Source organism: Podarcis bocagei, assembly GCF_964188305.1.
Source record: "Podarcis bocagei genome assembly, chromosome: 15".
Lineage (NCBI taxonomy): Eukaryota > Metazoa > Chordata > Lepidosauria > Squamata > Lacertidae > Podarcis > Podarcis bocagei.
In genome coordinates this window covers 8,742,906-8,760,947 of record NC_138141.1, presented here as the reverse complement: position 1 = coordinate 8,760,947, position 18,042 = coordinate 8,742,906, and the positions used below count along the sequence as shown (strand labels likewise).

At 44.6% G+C, this 18,042-nt stretch overlaps 1 long non-coding RNA gene across 1 annotated transcript; it reads right to left on the bottom strand.

Annotated features, from left to right (window-relative positions):
• Nucleotides 1-2,275: 2,275 nt before the first annotated feature.
• Nucleotides 2,276-4,309, bottom strand: LOC308574294. The gene is made up of 2 exons (XR_014002453.1): nt 4,134-4,309; nt 2,276-2,911 (listed from the first exon to the last, which is right to left on the bottom strand). It is a non-coding gene; the product is annotated as an uncharacterized lncRNA (long non-coding RNA).
• Between the last annotated feature and the right edge of the window lie 13,733 nt (nt 4,310-18,042).

Genomic DNA, 18,042 nt, shown 5'->3' with positions numbered 1-18,042 from the left:
AAATAACAAAACAGTGTAGTCCTAAAAGTGGAGTTAGTTGGACTTCAGAGAGGAGCTCTCAACTAAGAGGCGGTGACATTTTGCTCCTCAGTCGGTAAAATCTGCAAACACATGAAGCTGTTTTATGCTAAGTAGATCATGGGTCCCCTGAGCCCAGTATTTTTATGACTACATGAGCTTCATTTAGTTGGGGCTATCAGGGATTAAAATGGGGAACTTCTGTGTGCAAATAATATATTTTACCACCAAGCTAATGTCCAAGTCCTTCATTCAGAAAACTTAATTACTGCAATCATGCCATGGGTCTGTAGTGCAATTACCGATAAGTTTCCCTGTATTTCTTTATTTTCTGTTGTTAATTATCCCATTGTTCCTCCAAGGAATTCAGGGCTACTTTGGTTTTCACCCACCTTCCCATTTTATACTTTATATTCAAATCCTTCTTGTGAGGTAGGTTAGGTCTGAGAGGAAGTGAGTTGACCAAAGGTCACTCAGTGACTAGGAATTTGAATGTGGGTTCCCCCATTGCTAGTTTCACCTTTGCAACTTACTAAAATCCCCATCTATCAGTTTGTCTTTCCTCTACTTACAGACACACACAAACATCCCTTCCTCCCATTTACAGAAGATGGGGCGCGGCATGGCATTTGGTTTTGGATGGGAATGGGTGCCAGTTTATGTGAGGGCAGGCATAGATCCTGCTATGTATGCTCAGCTCGTGATTTTGTTGGTTTATTTACTATTTGGTCTTTGCACCCATCAGACTGTATGGGTTGATGGATTAATTTATTGTGTAAGGTAGACGAGTATGAACTTAGGTAGGTAGTGCAAGCCCTGCTGGATCACGCCAAGGGTCCCTCCAGGCCAGCACTCTGCTCTCACAGTGGCCATTCCAATCCCCATGGGAAGCCACCCAACATCACCTGAATGCAACAGCAATCTCCCCACCTGTGAATCCCAGAATTTGGCATTCCAGCAGGGGAAGTAGGTTGTAACCATCACAGCAAATAGCCAGTGATAGCATCACCCTCCACGAATTTGTCTAATCCTCTTTCAAAGTTACCCAAGTTTGTAGCCCATCACTGCCTCTTATGAATGCGAATGTCATAGTTTATGCACCGTGTGAAGAGCATTTCCTTTTGCCTGCCCTGAATCTTCCAACATTCAGCTTCATTGTATATCCAAATTCTAGTATTATAAGAGAGGGAATTTTTGTTTTGTCCACCTCCAAAATTCACTAGGGGTCAGGTTTCCCTCCCCCAACTCTACATTCAATACTCAATGCTCAGGGGATGCTGGCAAATAGGAGAGGGGCTCTGGTCATAACAGGCAGGTCTGTGCAAGGGGGCTAAATGGTGGTTTCAGTCATTGGTAAGTACTAGGAATGACCAAAGAGATGAAAGTGCAAGTAGATAAATAGGTACCGCTCTGGTGGGAAGGTAAACGGTGTTTCTGTGTGCTGCTCTGGTTCTCCAGAAGCGGCTTAGTCATGCTGGCCACATGACCCGGAAGCTGTACGCCGGCTCCCACGGCCAATAAAGCGAGATGAGCACCGCAACCCCAGAGTTGGCCACGACTGGACCTAATGGTCAGGGGTCCCTTTACCTTTAGGAATGACCAACTGGCTAAATTGGAATCTGCTAGGGCTTTGTGACTCAGAAACAGAGAAAGGAACCCCATTGGGCTGTTCCCTGCTTTGCACACACCAAAAACTGCCTCGCCATTTTGTTATGTGTATGTCATCTCAATTCAGATATCTATATAGATCCAAAAAAAGGGAGGGGGTATTTGCTTGACATTGGAATTTGCCAGAGTGAGGGATGGTTGAAAACTGTGGTTGGCTTTAAAGTGCTGTAACTCAAGAGACTTGTATCCCGTGACTTTTCTGCACCTTTGAACATCTACCCCAGTCTTCCCTAGCCTCCTGCCCTCCAGATGTTTTTTGACAAGAACTTCAGTAACCTCTGACCATGTTACAAGTGTGACATGAGCCAGTGTGGTGTAGTGGTTAAGAGCGGTGGACTCGTAATCTGGTGAACCGGGTTCGCTCCTCCACATGCAGCTGCTGGGTGACCTTGGGCTAGTCACACTTCTCTGAAGTCTCTCAGCCCCACTCACCTCACAGAGTGTTTGTTGTGGGGGAGGAAGGGAAAGGAGATTGTTAGTCGCTTTGAGACTCCTTCAGGTAGTGATAAAGCAGGATATCAATCCAAACTCTTCTACCTGAACTTGCATGTGCACAGCCAGCACTCATATATGTTCATATACACACTGCTGAGAGGTTTGGGATCTTTCATTCAACATGCTGGCTGGAGCTGATGGGAGGCATAGAGACTCAGATATCGAAGCTCATATTGAAATTAGCCAGACCTGCTACTCCTTCCACCTGTCACTTTGGTTTCTGGTTTTTGTCAGGCTGGTTTCGAACCTTATGAACCAGATGAGCTCCTCCTGACTGATAGGAGGCCGGAAGCCTTCATAGCGCATTTGGAAAACAGGGCATCAGCTTCTCTCATGATTGTTTCTGTCACATGCACAACACACTTCTGACAAACAGAGGAAAAAAGCAAGACTCTGGCAGAGCTGTCACACTGCTCCTGTGTCCGTCTCTATTAAATACTGGGCAGTCAAGGAGATGAGTCCCTGTTAGATCTCATTTTCTTCAGCTGCTGGAAACAACCATTGGGTAGCCATCCTTTTTGGAAAAAAGACACACAGTTCATTGTTACGTGTCCATCTTTACCAGTCTACTGTAAAATTCAGGTCTGTAAACATGTCCTGTAAGCAAGCAATGCTGACAGACTCAGCATGGTGTCCCTGTAAATCTTGCTTAGGCATTGGGAGGATGGGGGCATGAGATGACCCTCCATACTTCAGCGTATTGTCGCATCTGGAGGTACAAGATGAAGGTCTGCCCTTGGAAAGGAATGATGGAATCTGTTAATTTTTGTTTCCTCTTAGTTTCCCACTCTTAACTTCAGTTTGCCACTTATCAGCATCTGTTTGCTATGAAAATAATAATAATTCCTCGTGACAATTTGTTAGCAGTTCAGTTTATATTTCTATGCATTTCCCCCAAATATAATGTCTTTTTGTATGCTATTTTCACAGATGTCTTTTTTAGCCATACTGTCCATGAATATAGACATTTTCGTAGCCATTTTTGGGGGGTGGATAATTGCACCGTGAAATTTGGAGAAGTGCAAATTCCTGAGACCAGCCAAGCTTCAATTTACAGGCTGCTTTGCAAAGTGTAAATTAGATAGGCACATATTAAAATTTGTAACCAACCAAATCTACCCCATCCCTATTAATGATAAGGGGCCCTTATGAACACAACAGAGCACCCTCTTGCTACCTATCCTTCTTCTACTTAGCATCCATTATTTTAAAAGAATGCCTCTGCATTTTTGCCTGGCAAACTCTTGGAGGGATAGAAATGTAGGAAACCTTATCAGACCATTGATACATGTAGCTCAGTATTGTCTACCAGTGCAGACTGGCTGGCAGCGGATCTCTAAGTGTAATTTGTTGAGAGCTGAGAACTGTTAGGTGACCCTTAACAAATTACAATTCCAAGGATTCATTAAGGGGAAGCCAGGACTTTTAAAGTGAAACAAGTGTCCTTTAAATGTATGGATGTGGCCAAGGTTTCCCTTAGGGAAGGAGAGATGGAGGAATCAATCTATTTCCAGTCCATGCTTTATATCCAATTCTACACAGAGTAGACCTATTAAAATTATTATTGCACCTAAGTTATTTGTTTCCATTGTTTTTAAATGGTCGGTTTTGTGTAGGAGTAACACTGAATACAACACCGTACCACTTCCATGTGTGTGCATTCAAATCCACTCTTTCCTGTTTCTGCATTAAACAGTGGATTTAATTTTTTTTAATGCATGAAAATTTGAATTTAAATATGTGTTTTATTATGCATTCTGTCACAAAATACATCATGATATATGCATCAATGTCAATATATGCATTTCTAAACATAATTTATTCTAGGATACACATTTTGTAGACACTTGTTCTTGTTTCTTCTTTTTTTGAGAGAAGTGTGAAATCAAGGAGGTGCAGATCAGTTCAGTTCACACTAGAATACACACACACACACACACACACACACACACACAGCATTCCTAGAAGAGAGTGGAAACACTTTTTCAGCTGTAGCTGATGATACCAGAGATGGAACCTGCAACCTTTCGCAGACAAAGCCATGTCTTTCCTCAAGGACAGAAGCACATGAGATGTTGCTTATCAGAAAGGGAAAGCTTCAGCTCTGATGAGGAGGATAGGGTCCTGTAAGATGGTTCAGTTCAATCAGGCAAAAGGAAGAGCGGGATTATACAAATGTGCTTCCTGGCAGTGTTGAAATGTTCCCCGCCAGCTCCTGGGGTGGGCAGGTGCAGTGGGAGCAACACCTACCCACTGGCCACAGGCTTTGTGGGGAACATTCATGGCACCCTGAGAGCTCACTTTCTTTAAGAAGAGAGGAAGGTGATTTGTGTATTGAATGGAGTTATATCCCTTTCAGACAGACATTTAGGGCAGGAATGGGAAATACAGCAGGTAGCACTAGATTTGGCCTCATCCCCATTTCCCCTCGTGTATATCAGTTAGGCATCAGCAGCTTTGGCCTCCCCCAAATTGCTGATTTCCCCTGGGGGTATTTTTTGGGAGGAGAGGGTATCACCACTGGCAGAGGAACGGAGGTGCAGAGGGAGCGGACTGCCCCCTGGCACCACTATTCCGGTAGGGTGCCATCGTGGCGGCCCCCCTGACACATCCCGCGCACCCCGCGCTCGCCGGGCATCACGCCCTCACAGGTGGCGCGTCACGCCCCCAGAACACACACCACACCCTCACAGGTGGCGTACTATGCCCCTGGGATGTGCACCACGCCCCTGGGGGGTACCAGCCACGCCCTGCCTGCTCTCTGCCCCCAGTAGCAGAGCATGTAGCTTCACCACTGGATATCACAAAGCACAGCCTTTTCCCTATCCAGTTGCAAATCTCCCCCTTTAAGTTCTGCCACTGTACAGCAATTGGGTGTGTGGGCTGGTGGGAGTAACATTAGTGACAGTGGAAGGTGTTCAAAAGTTTAATTGCTATTGGAGGAGGGTGGTGCTAGTTTGCTAGGAAAAGAGGTGCTGGAACTCACCATGAACACCTCCTGCATTCTCTTAGAATGGCAAAGACACCCACCTGAGAAGTGCTGGAAGCAGGGGCACCAGCTTCTGGGGCGGAGGCATTCCCCCCCCCATTTTTAAGGAGGGGCTGAGCCCCCTCAATATCTAGTGGCTCAGGATGTCATGACATCCTACGGCAGTGTGCAAGGGACAATGCTTTGGGACATCACACACTGGACATTGCAACATCACATGTGACGTCAGCTGCCTCAACTGCGGGTGCAAGCAGGCATCAGTGGCTGGAACTGAGTTCTGGCTGAAAATAAAGTCCTGGAGGAGGGCATTTTTGTGTGAAGGATCTCAGTGCCCAAGGAAGAGGGCAAGTCCTCTCCTCTCCAGCTGTGACCCTGCACCCCCAAATGCCTCCAGCATATAAATAAGGATAGAACTATAGGAGCCAGTTTTAAGCCAATTGTAATGTTATGGGTATTTTGGAATGAGAATTGCAGTACACAGCAACATTTCCTACCCTTTTCCTCATCAATTGCAACTCCTCTGAAAATCACCCCTGCCTGGCAGTTAGGCTTGCAGGAAGGTAGCTTTCTCCTGCCCCACTGGAAGGCTCCCTTCCCACTCCAAATTGTCACATGGAAGAATTATTTTCATGAGTGAGGGAGACATGGGGAGAAAGAGAGATAAGGAGAGAGAGAAGTTGGGGTGCAAGAGGTGGGGTGAAGAGAGAGCAGAAGAGAACATGGGGTGACAGAGAATGAAAAGGGAGACAGACAGGTGTCCCACCCACTTACTGTCAGTTGTGGCTCCACTCTCCTCAGAACATGAGCCCTACAGGAACTGGCTCCATCTAGTCCAACACGCTGTTCTCTCAGTGGCCAAGCAGATGCTCATTGGAAGCCTGCAGTCAGGACCTGAGGGCAACATCATGCTCTGCCCTCCTGATTCCTAGCAACTGAGATTCAGAGGTATACTGCCTCCAACCATGGAGGAAGAACATAGCCATCATGGAGACTCGTTGATAATAGCCTTACCTTCCCTGGATTTGTCTCAGCTTTATAGCCATCTAGTGATGGTGGCCATCATTGCCTCTTGTAGGAGTGGGCTTGCCTATTGGAAGGTCGGTGGTTTGAATCCCCACGACCGAGTGAGCTCCTGTTGCTCTGTCCCAGCTCCTGCCAACCTAGCAGTTCAAAAGCATGCCAGTGCAAGTAGATAGATAGGTACCACTGTGGCAGGAAGGTAAATGGTATTTCCATGTGCTCTGGTTTCCATCACGGTGTCCCATTGTGCCAGAAGTGGTCTAGCCACATGACCCTGAAAAGCTGTCTGTGGACCAATGCCGGCTCCCCTGACCTGAAAACGAGATGAGTGCCACACTCCATAGTTGCCCTTGGCTGGACTTAACCATCCAGGGGTACTTTACCTTTATCTTGTAGGAGTGAATTTCAGTGTTTCGCTATGTGCTGTCTACTTTTGGCTTCAGCCGCACCCACCACTTTTGGCTCTAGCCCTACCTAAGCTGCTGCAAGATGTTACCCCCGAAGGGAACGCAGCCCTCAGCATAAGGCAGGTTCTACAACCCTGCTGTTATCTGGAATTTTTGGCCAGCTCTGCTGACACCCCAGACCTTGTTACAGTTGCTAAGCAATGCTGTGGATTTCCATCACCTTCAAAACACTGTCTCATTTGCACTTTTGATGTCAATAGGGACAGCTGCAGAAACTGCAACTATGCCAAATATGCCCCCATAATTAGCTGATGTTTTGAAAGCAACGGTGAATTATTGTGCCACGTCTGAAAATACTGGTGGCAGAAACTGGCAAAGAGCAGAGCAGAATTATCACTTTTATAGGTTTTGTTGTTGTAATTCTCACCCTGCATCACGCATTTTGCATTTATGTGATTTTAACAGCAAGTTATGTTTATATTTGTATTTACATGAATCTTATTAGAGAAACGTCTTCCATTTCTGACATTGCCACACTAAAGCTTTACAGCTTCCTCATGTGTATTTTTATTATTATTATTACTTCCTTTTCATCCTAATGGGGAACATGTCCTACTTTCTTGTTGAGAAGATGAGATGCTTGCATTATGCATTCCCAATATGAAAAAAAAAAATATGAAGGCAGGTTCATGGTCGTCAAATGAAATGTATTCAGAGTAAGCTTCCTACCCTGAGGGAGTTGTGCTTAAAGAATTTGATTTCAGGGTAGGATTAAAACATGATGCAGTTTATGAGAAGAAAAACTCTTTAAAATAGTGCTAACACTTCCAGCTGGAGAATGAAACTACTAAGATAGGGACATAAGAAGTTGCCTTAATCTGAGTCAGACCCTTTGGTCCATCTAACACCATATTGTCAACACTGACTGGCAACAACTCTCTGGGGTTTCAGGCTCAGCATAATTCCCAGCCCTACCAGGAGATGCTGAGAATTGAAACTGAGACCCACTGCAGGCAAAGCAGACGCTCAACCACTGAGTGATGGCCTTCGCCTGAAGCTGTTCTTCAGCAGCAGGACCAGTTAGGGAGCCTTGCATTTGAGGAGGGCTCAATATTTGGAAATAATAATAATAATAATAATAATAATAATAATAATAATAATAATAATTTATGATTTATACCCCGCCCATCTGGCTGGGCTTCCCCAGCCACTCTGGGCGGCTTCCAAAAGAATATTAAAATACTATAATACATCAAACATTAAAAGCTTCCTGAAACAGGGCTGCCTTCAGATGTCTTCTAAAAGCCTGGTAGTTGTTGTTCTCTTTGACATCTGGTGGGAGGGTGTTCCACAGGGAAGGCGCCACTACCGAGAAGGCCCTCTGCCTGGTTCCCTGTAACTTGGCTTCTCGCAGTGAGGGAACTGCCAGAAGGCCCTCGGTGCTGGACCTCAGTGTCCGGGTAGAACGATGGGGGTGGAGACGCTCCTTCAGAAAGGTATCAAACTGAACAAAGCTATCAAAACATTCAGCAAAGTGCCATGTGATGACAACGCCAGCCACCTTGGTGTCCAACCCTTGTGGCACTGGCAGTCATAGCTCATTGCATGCAGAAATTAAAATATGTGAACTAGCTGTAAGATGTGGCCAAATAGTTGGTGTAGGGAAGTGCTTTTCAGCCTTGGACCCCCAGATGTTGTTGAATTGACTAAATTGGCCGGGAATGATGGGAGTTGTAATCCAGTGATATCTGAGGATCAAAGACTGAAGAACACTGGTGTGGAACAGTGTGTGTCCATGTGTGTTTATCTGTGTATATCCTGGGGCTGCCAGCTATTAGGATTCAGTTCCTTATCCTTTGCACTATTGATGTTCTGCTGCCACTACGACTGGCAGACTAAGTTTATGCATCAATGGTGTCACCTAGATGATAAAGTACATTAAATGTGCTTTCAAAGCACATGGATTTCCCAAAAGGATCCTGGAAACTGCAGCTTACCCCTCAGAGGACTATTAATTTCCAGCAACCTTAACAATCTACAGGTCCCGTCAGGGATGACCCAACCACGAGGTGGGCTGAAGCAGCCACCACAGCGGGAGCAGTGGCAGTGGCGATGGCTGTGGCTCTGGTGAGATCTCACAAGTCTCTGTGCTATTCCTTCACCTTCCCAGCGGCGGAGCAAGCCAATAAGGCGCCTGGGGCGGCGCACGTGCCCTGTGCCCGGGGGTGGGGCCAGCCGCCCACGGGGGCACTGTGGAGTCTGCCTGCCTCCTCCCACTCAGCCACCCTACAGCTGAGGGGGAGGCAACAGGCGGACAGTTTGGGCAGCGTGGAACCTGCAAGCGCTCTAGCCACTGCGTCACTCCCAGGAGAGATGCGTGGCTCGGGCGCACTGCAGGCCCCACAGTGAGTGCCGCCCGGCATTTTGTCACCCCCCTCAGTGGGAACACCCGGGTCAAACCGCCCCTACAGCACCCCCTTGCTATGCCCCTGCACCTTCCTCCCCTTGCACAACTTGTGTTTGTGGGGAGGGCAGGAGGGGTCTCTTCCTTTTCTGTGCCAGGCATTGCAAATCTGAAGACTATACATGCTCCCTCCAGGAATGTAACATTACAAAGGTGCTGTGCCTTTTAGCACCCCCTATAATTCCAGCGTGTTTTTAAGTTTCTCCACAGCTCCCCAGGTTGCCTCTAACTTGCTCTGCATCGTGCCCTTCATTATATGCCTAGCAATTCCTGCCACTCAGTTTTGCCCTGCAGCGGTCTTTGCTATTCTGTGTTGTGGGCATCCACTTGAGTTGGCCGATGTATCTGTCTTGCCCTGGAGCAACCTCTGACTTTCCCTTCTCTGGCTGCTGTTCTCTCTTTCTCTCTCTCTGCTTCTTTCTCAAACTGTTGCTTTAAAAAAAATCATGTGAAGGTTTTTGTAGGTTATTCTTCTAGAAGGTGGACTGGTGCCTGGGGGTGTTTTGGAAAAAGCAAAAGGGCAAACCTAGTTATTTTGTGCTGCTGCAGTCAGTCATGTATTTTTTTATATAAAAAAACCAGCAATCATCAGGATTATTAATTTTGCAGCTTTATATCTCTGTTGCCTCCATCATACTGGTGCAAATCAGGAATAGGCAGCTAAACATAAACAACGCTGGACACAGGTATGAGTAGAATCAGGATCTGACTATGATGGATGAAGAATTAAGGTTGGGCAGCACAATGGGTGTGTAATTTTGGGAAAGTCATTGGTGGTCATTGTCCAGGGCAGGAGATTTTAATTTAGAGATGGGCTAGAATTTATGGGAGAAGAATTTCTGGTTGGTTTTTTTATAAAAATAAAAATCTGGCTCTTTCCACATCATAGAATGATTTCAACATCCCCTGGAGAATATTTTGTCAAATGCCTGCCAACTTTCTCCCCTTGAATAAAGTGGTGCAGCTGTAAAATCAGTTTTAATTATGGCTTTAATATAATTTTTATATTGTTGGAGGAAACAATGGGCTCTTCCTTCATCCATTGCTAAATAGCTTTATTCAGTATCTATTAACTGAGATGAAATTTATCAGAATAGAATTTCTGAGAATTTCTTTCTTTGGCCCTCCTTAACCTGCTGGAGCACTCTGTGCTCCGTCTCCAGAAAATTTTGGGTGAAATCCTAGCACAATTTCATTACCGACAAACTAAATGGAGAATTTTGAGCAGGTCATTTTCACTCAGCGCAAACTTTACCTGTGTCCAAGAGAGAGTGCATTTGCATTATTGAAGCACTGCACCAAAAGCATCTTAATGCAAAACCATTCCCCCGCTGCCCAAGTGTTTTATCAGTAAATTATTTATTATTATTATTATTATTATTATTATTATTATTATTATTATTATTATTATATTTATTTATACCTGCCCATTTGGCTGAGTTGCTGTTTTTCTAGAAAAAGAGGAACACCTCCTTTGTTCCCTTATAATGGCAATGGTGCTCACCTGAGAGGTGCCGGAACTGAGTTCTGGTGAGTTCCGAACTTCTTTCAATAACAGTAGTGAATGTGCCCAATGGGGCATAGCTCCATGGTAGAGGAACGTTTTTGCATGCAGAAGGTCCCAAGTTCATGCTCTAGCATCTCCAGTAAGGGCTGGGAGAGACTCTCTGTTGGAATTCCTAGAAAGCTGCTGCCAAGTCCGTATAGACCATATTGATCCAGATGAACCAAAGATCTGATTCAGCATAAGGCAACTTTCAATGTTCCTACAAACTATTTAGGCTCTGATTTCAGGATTAGTTTTAGAAGTCCTCATATTTAAACTGGAATTTAGGAAGAGTGTGGTACAGGAAAGAGCAAATAAGATAAAGAGATCAGGTATAGTGAATCTTAAGCCAAAGGAACCAAACACAGCCTTCCAGACCTCTCTTTTTAGCACTTGCGACTCTTCCTGGGCTACACCTCCCCTACACATCTTCTTGCCAGGCAACACCACTCTCTGGACCTGCCCCAGAAAAACCAGTACATACTGTGGGTTTTTCCTGTGAGAGCATGGTGGCCATTTTGGGCGTCTTGCTCACACAGTTTCAGACTGAGCTCTCTCCCCCCACCAAAGTGCTTTCTTCAAGTCTGTGATCTTCTACTGCACTTCAAAACACATGTTTTTGGGTGAAAAAGTGCCTGAAAGGGTGCTTTTTCTGGGTCCACAATCTTATGCAGGACACGTGACCTGTGTGGGATTTAGGACCCAGAATATGGTGTCCTGATTTGGGGCTGCAATGTATTGGAAGGGTACATTGTGTCTGCCTCACTGGAATGTGTCCTTCAACTCTGACAAAGCTTCTTTCTTGCCTTGATGGGGGATAGATAGGGTTGTGTTGTTGTGCATCAAAACCAGCTTACTGTACAAAGGCAGAACTCACTTTTGTTGCTCTGCCCCTTTTTTCCCTCTGGCCCTGGGGACCCATGGCATATGGCCCCTAGAAGGTTTCCCAGCAGGAAATGAGGCTCTGGACAATGTGTGTGGGGGGGTGTATCAGGAGTGAACATGGACCACTGGTACCAAACTGTATGGGAAACTGCCCTGACAGAAAATCTAACTAACAAATTGATGGTGATACAGGGACAAGCACAGGAGGGCACCTTTGTCTTGGTGTGGCTCCCCTTTAATATATATGTGTTATGTACTGAGTTGAATAGGATCCAAAATGCAGCAGTCTGATTGATCCTAGAACAATAGGATCCACATAGCAATATGCAAGCCAGCGAATGGTGGAGACCGCCTCCCCAGCCTGACCCTTCCAGAGAAGAAGAAGACAGTTCAGAATTAAGCTCTGAATCGGAAGGGGAGGGGATTTACATCAGCTTGAGTGAGACGGGAGGAAAAAAGGCAGGTCCAAAGGCGGGTTGTAAAGTTCCCGCACTTTAGGTGCTGGAAGAGGGGGCAGAGATCATTGGCTGTATCTGAATCAATGGACTCAGACTAATGGTGATTAGCTCGTTGTGCCTTTTGTAAATAGTTGTAAATAAGGACTATAAAAACGCTGACGGGTGTGAAGTGGTGATTACAGTGAAGAGAGAACGTATCTCCCTGACACAGTGTCTTCAGAAAGCATTCCAGACCCCCCCTCCCAGAACCCAGCAGGCATTGAAAGTAGGAGAGCAAAGAGCTCAAAGGCAAAGGGTACATCTCAGCACCTGTACTAATGACACATGTGTGGCGATCACACAGGGTCCCCGGACGCTTCACCATCTATTGATCCCTGTGCCACCACTTTATTTCTCACTGCCACCACCCAGGCCGTACCTGGTACAATACTGAGTCCAGTCAGAGTTAAATTGGAACATAAACTTCTGTTTATTTATTGCAGTTTAACAAGCGTGTGGTTTCATAAACGGTATCGGTCAATTACAACCATGGGGTGCCTATCCAGACCTATAACTTCCGCTACCTGCTCTCACTCACTAAACCACATCTCAGATATTTACTTGTCTTCCTAGCTCCTAACTGTTCCTGACTCAGCTTATTTCACTACACTAACTCAACCTAACCCCAGACTCTATCCCAATTCACTCCCACTCCAACCAACCAACCAACTCCCAACGAACTCCTCCCTTTGCCCCTCCCAGAGCTGGTTTAATAGTCCCTCTGACTCCACCCCCCTGGGTTCTGATTGGGTAACCTGTTTAACTATTTCACCTCCAGCACTCTCATATGTTAACGTCACATCATGAAGGGAGAGAGGGAGGGGTGGAAACTCACTCGGGGCAACACCATTATTCTAAGAGGCTGCATTTCCAAGCCTCCCTCTGTCAATATTGAATAAAAAGCAGATGGTAAGGACCTTTCCTTGTCTTATCTGATCCTCTGCCACCTGACACCCAGCAGTGTACAAATTGATATGGTTAATCTGATCCAGCAACACACACACCTTCACACAGAGAGACAAAGCACACTGCAAGCAACTGCACCCAACCACACCCTGGGCCATCTAGTCTCTCACTCCACCAGCAAAAATAAAATACCTGCTTGCAGCATTCAATATTCTCTGGGCACCAGGCGCATTTTGCACCTGGCTATGGGCCACTTATGAGTCTGACCAAACTGCGGGAGGCAGTGGAAGACAGGAGTGCCTGGCGTGCTCTGGTCCATGGGTTCACGAAGAGTCGGACACGACTAAACGACTAAACAACAACAACAATGGGCCACTTGTGACCAAGTGAAGATGCCTGGGCACCAGGATGGCGCCTGATGTCTCCACCATCTGGAGGTTCATGCCTGGGGATCCTTGGATCTTGACTGTTTTCACAAACTAGCAGCACCTTCTGTAGAATTCTATTCATTACATTTTATCTGTACAATCAGAATGAATTTCAGGAAGTAAAAAGTCCTATTGAAAAATATGCCTTTCCAGCCATCTGGCCCCCAAATGGCAAGGAGGCATTCTGTTTTGGCAACTATAACCCTGGTTTAAGGAGCCATTTGGAGCCTAGCTTTTATATCTGAGTTTCCAACACAGCCTGCTTACGTGGCGCTGACACAAAAGTTTTGCTCATATACTATATACTGTTATATTGCCAATAATAGTAATGTATCGCTTGGAATATGACTGACTTGTTTGAAGGATTCTATGACTTGAAAACAAAGACTCTGTAAGTAGTAGTAGTAGTAGTAGTAGTAGTAGTAGTAGTAATTTTATTTATATCCCACCCTCCCCAGCCAAAGCCAGTCTCAGAGTGGCTAACAACAATAATGTACCACTGTTACCCAATAAAATCTTTGAATAAAAACTTTTTTGTTGTTGCTTATTCTTGGAATAAAGGGATAGATTGAGGAACACCCTCTCATCCATTTCCCCTTCTCTAGCATCATGGGGAATAGAATCCTGGTTATGCCTATCCACTCTTTAAATGAGAGTCATTAAAGGTCATAGCAGCCGTGGTTTTTTAAAAAGGAAAAAGGTGCCGGTATTTTATTTTATTTTGCTCTTTGGAAAGTGACAGTGAAATCATAGAATTGCAGAGTTGGAAGGGACCCTGAGAGTCATCTAGTCCAACCCTCTGCAATGCTGGAATAGACACTAGTTGCATACAGGGATTGAACTTGCAACCTTGGCATTATCAGCACAATGCTCTAACCAACTAAACTATGAAGTGGTTCCAGTAAGTTTCACACTATTAACACTTGGGGGAGAGTGTCAGTACTGCATACACTTGAGTAGCCCTAGAAAAAAGCGCTGCATAGCACCTCCCTGGTTCTGTTATATTCAGTCGATACATATTTGTGGGGAATATGAGTGTGTCTGCCCATTTTTCCCCGCAGCCAATTTTTTTTTAAGGGGAGGAGGGTGATATCTAGGCAAACTGATGCTTCCATCAGAGTTCTGTGCTGCCCAGTTTGAAGAGCAATCTGTCGAACCGCCCTGCCTCGGGCTATAGAACTAACATTCTGAATACTGCTTAGTGCCATTCCACTTGGCTCTATGTTTACCTTGGGCCTCTTTTCAGCTTTATACAATTTTAATTAATCCTTTATGATCTGCAGCAAGAGATCTGCCAGACAGCAGCACAGAACTCTCGCTGTCAGCTTCTGACTGTGGCTGTTTTCGGCTAAACAGTCTGTCTGTTCTGATGTACAAAGAGGTTCTTCATCCACAATAATGTTACACTCGTCTAATTAAAATTATGCAGCAGTATGTGGTTGGCTCCTTTTAAAAACAAGGCTGGGTTATGAAACTGGCCAACTCCTCCATGCCTGCTACTTAGGGAGCAAATTGCTTGCTTATGTATATAATAATTCCATTGATGCCAAAGCACAGAAGTGGTTCCTGGCCTTGCATACAAAAATAAAATAAAATAAAATAAATCATTGCATTCCAGGGAAGCTCTAAAAAGCAATGGGTTTTTTTTTTCCCCTTCTGGGAATGGCATAACTTCTATTTCAAAGTGGAATGGGCATATTTTATTCTTCTCCTTTTTAGAAGATGAGATATTCTTCAGGGGGGAGGGATAAATCAATGTAGAAAAGTTGGAAATGGCATCTTAGAGCAACAAAATGATTGGATATGTCACCACCACCATTTTATCTTCCAAATATTGAAGGCAATGGGTGTGTTTTTTCCAGCTTGAAGAACTGACATTTTAGAATGAATTTTTTCTTTTATATTATGCTGAGATCAGAAAAGAAAATTTAAAAATCTAGCATTTGCTCTCACTCATACAAAACCAGCATGTCCCCATGTGGCATCAACTACATGTTTTTAACACTGATCATGAACTTTAAGGCCAGGTTACTTTTAGATTCCAATGTATGTTGCTAGAATTTTGTTTGAACTTCTCAGCAGGTATCTTTCTCCAGTCCTAATTACTCAAAGGATGTCTTATTCTCTGTGTGTAGGTGTATTTTTAAAGAGTTCTATCGCTTACATTCCTGTACTGCATTAATACACCAGGATGGCTCATGAAAGATGGATGTTTCCAACCCAGCATGCTGCAAGCCAAGGTTATAGATCTTGCACTTGAAAACACAAACACACACACACACACACACACACACACACACACACACACAACCCCCCCCCCATTTTTTATTTGCCCGTAGGAACTTTTATTTTATTTATTTTGAATTGTTTCTAGGTCACCTTTCCAGACAAAGCCTGACCAAGGTGTTGTCCCCCCAAAAAAAGTTAAGAGAGGAAAACAGCAGTTCCTCCACTTCCACCTTAGTTGGTACAGTACAAAAGCTAAAATTATTAGATCCTCCCAGGAATAAGAGACAATTAACCATACTCAGCCTTTTTCATAGCAGCAGTATCCACAGTGCATCCCAGGTGTAAAGAACTTTAGTCCTTTGATGGTTGTCATACTACAAGTCCCATCAACCTTGACTCTTGGCCATGCCAGTGGGCCAAAGGTTTCCCACACTTAGTCTAGCCCTCAAAAGAATGGGCCTTAGGAACTAGGAGCTGGCACCTATTTCATAAGGTAACTATGTATTTTTCATATGGTTAGCCATTTGAATGGTAGCTTGTTTTCCCTCCACAGAAACACAATGTGATTGACTTAGGAACAAAGTTAATTGAAATGATGTTTACCTCCAAGCAAACCATGCAGCCACTCTGTAACAACAAAAATCACATGGAACCTTAGCCTATAGAGTTTGGAACACCATAAACTCTCTTCTGTAAAAGGCATAGTGAAGGAGGGAGAACATGGCCCATTTTAGGCAGACTTGAAGAGCCATGATTGAGCATTATGGGCTGTATCCAGTGTTGCACTAAGTTAGTCACTTAGCGGTATGCTTGTTCTGCTGGCGACACATTTTGCAGTAGTGGGAAGTTGTTGAACAAGAGAATGTGTAAGAATCTTGCTGGTATGCTTAATAGAGCTGCATAATAGAGTCTGTGTTGTATTCCTTTGTTACAGGGACGTCCAAGAGACTGCAATCTACTCACACTATAAATAAACTGGCAGTGAGCTACCCATTGGATTGACCAGAGTTGTTGAGCTTTTGGGGGGGAGAGGAATGACCAGAATTGTTGACTTTGGGCGGTGGGGAATCAGCAAAGTTATTGAGCTTTTTCTGGTCCAGGGCCATCAATCAGGAACCTGCGATCAACCATGATCAACCACTGACACCCAGCAATCAACCAGTAGATCGTGATCGTTGGTCATCCCTGCTCTATTACATTACATTAGAACTCATCCACTAGCACTAGAGCAGATACAGCCCATGCTAGTGTCTTTAAGTTTTTGCAGTTATCATTTAAGTGATCAATAAATTTACACCAATTTTCCTGGAATCTCTGTTCGTCCTGGTCCTGAATCCTGCAGGTCAGTTTGGCTAACTCTGCAAAGTTCATTATTTTTACCTGCCACTCCGCAGGATTGAAGTAACTCCTACAATGTAGATAAGATGTAAAGAGTTAAAATGCACAACTGGATTTGATAAGGGATACCAGCTGAAGGGAAGGGAGGAAGTCACAAGCTCGGCAGAGCAAAAAGGGTTATAGGTTGATTAATGTATTGTATGATTAAGTATGTAAAGAAAACAAAAAAAAATTATTGGGAAGAAGAAAAAAGAGCAGATACAGCCCAATATAAAGAATGTCTTATTCAACAAGGACAGGAACTGGGACACAAAGATATAGACAAATTCAAAATAACCGTAAGGGCAGCCATTACCTGCCTTCATGTTTCCTTACATCTGCTTCTCTCTCTTCTCATCATTCCTACCCACTACTCAAAGTCGGCAGGTGTTGATGGCAAGGGAGTAGAAGCAGCAGCTCCCTGCCCTCTCCTTCTGTAAGTGATGGGTACTTGACTCAGAAAGAGTGTGGACCCTTCCTAGGAAGAGGGAGTGCATAAGAGGCCACTTGTCCAATGACAATCCAAAATCTGGAGCTGGAACTGGAACTGTTAACTCCAGTTACAATTCCACATATAAGTTAATTGAAAACTCTTTGTGCCACACATTCACAACTTATTAATACGGTGATGCTCATTTCCCAGATTTGCCTCACTCTTAGCAGCACTGAATCTTCTATCTTGGCAGCAATAAATTAGCTCTTTTGGTTGTGTGATTTGGCCCTCATCACGACTGAAGAGCACATTCCAAGGACTCAACTCACTGATTCAAAAACACGAAATGTTCTGCAAGGAGCTGCCGTGTCATGACACAAAGTGGGCTACTAAGCCAACATGGTGTAGTAAATTGAACTTATTGAAAATTACGGTACATTTATATCCCACCTTACACCCAAGGAGCAGAAAGCAGCATACATTGTTGGTTCCCTACCGCCACAATTTTATCCTCACAGCCAACCACACCATGAGGTAAACAGGGTTGAAGAGTGAGTGCAGGAAGGTCACGCGACTTCATGGCTACGTGGTGATTTGGATTTGGGTTTCCTCAGTCCTAATCCAACACTCTAACCATTACACTGGCTCTTTGGACATGGGACAATGAAACAGAAGTAGAT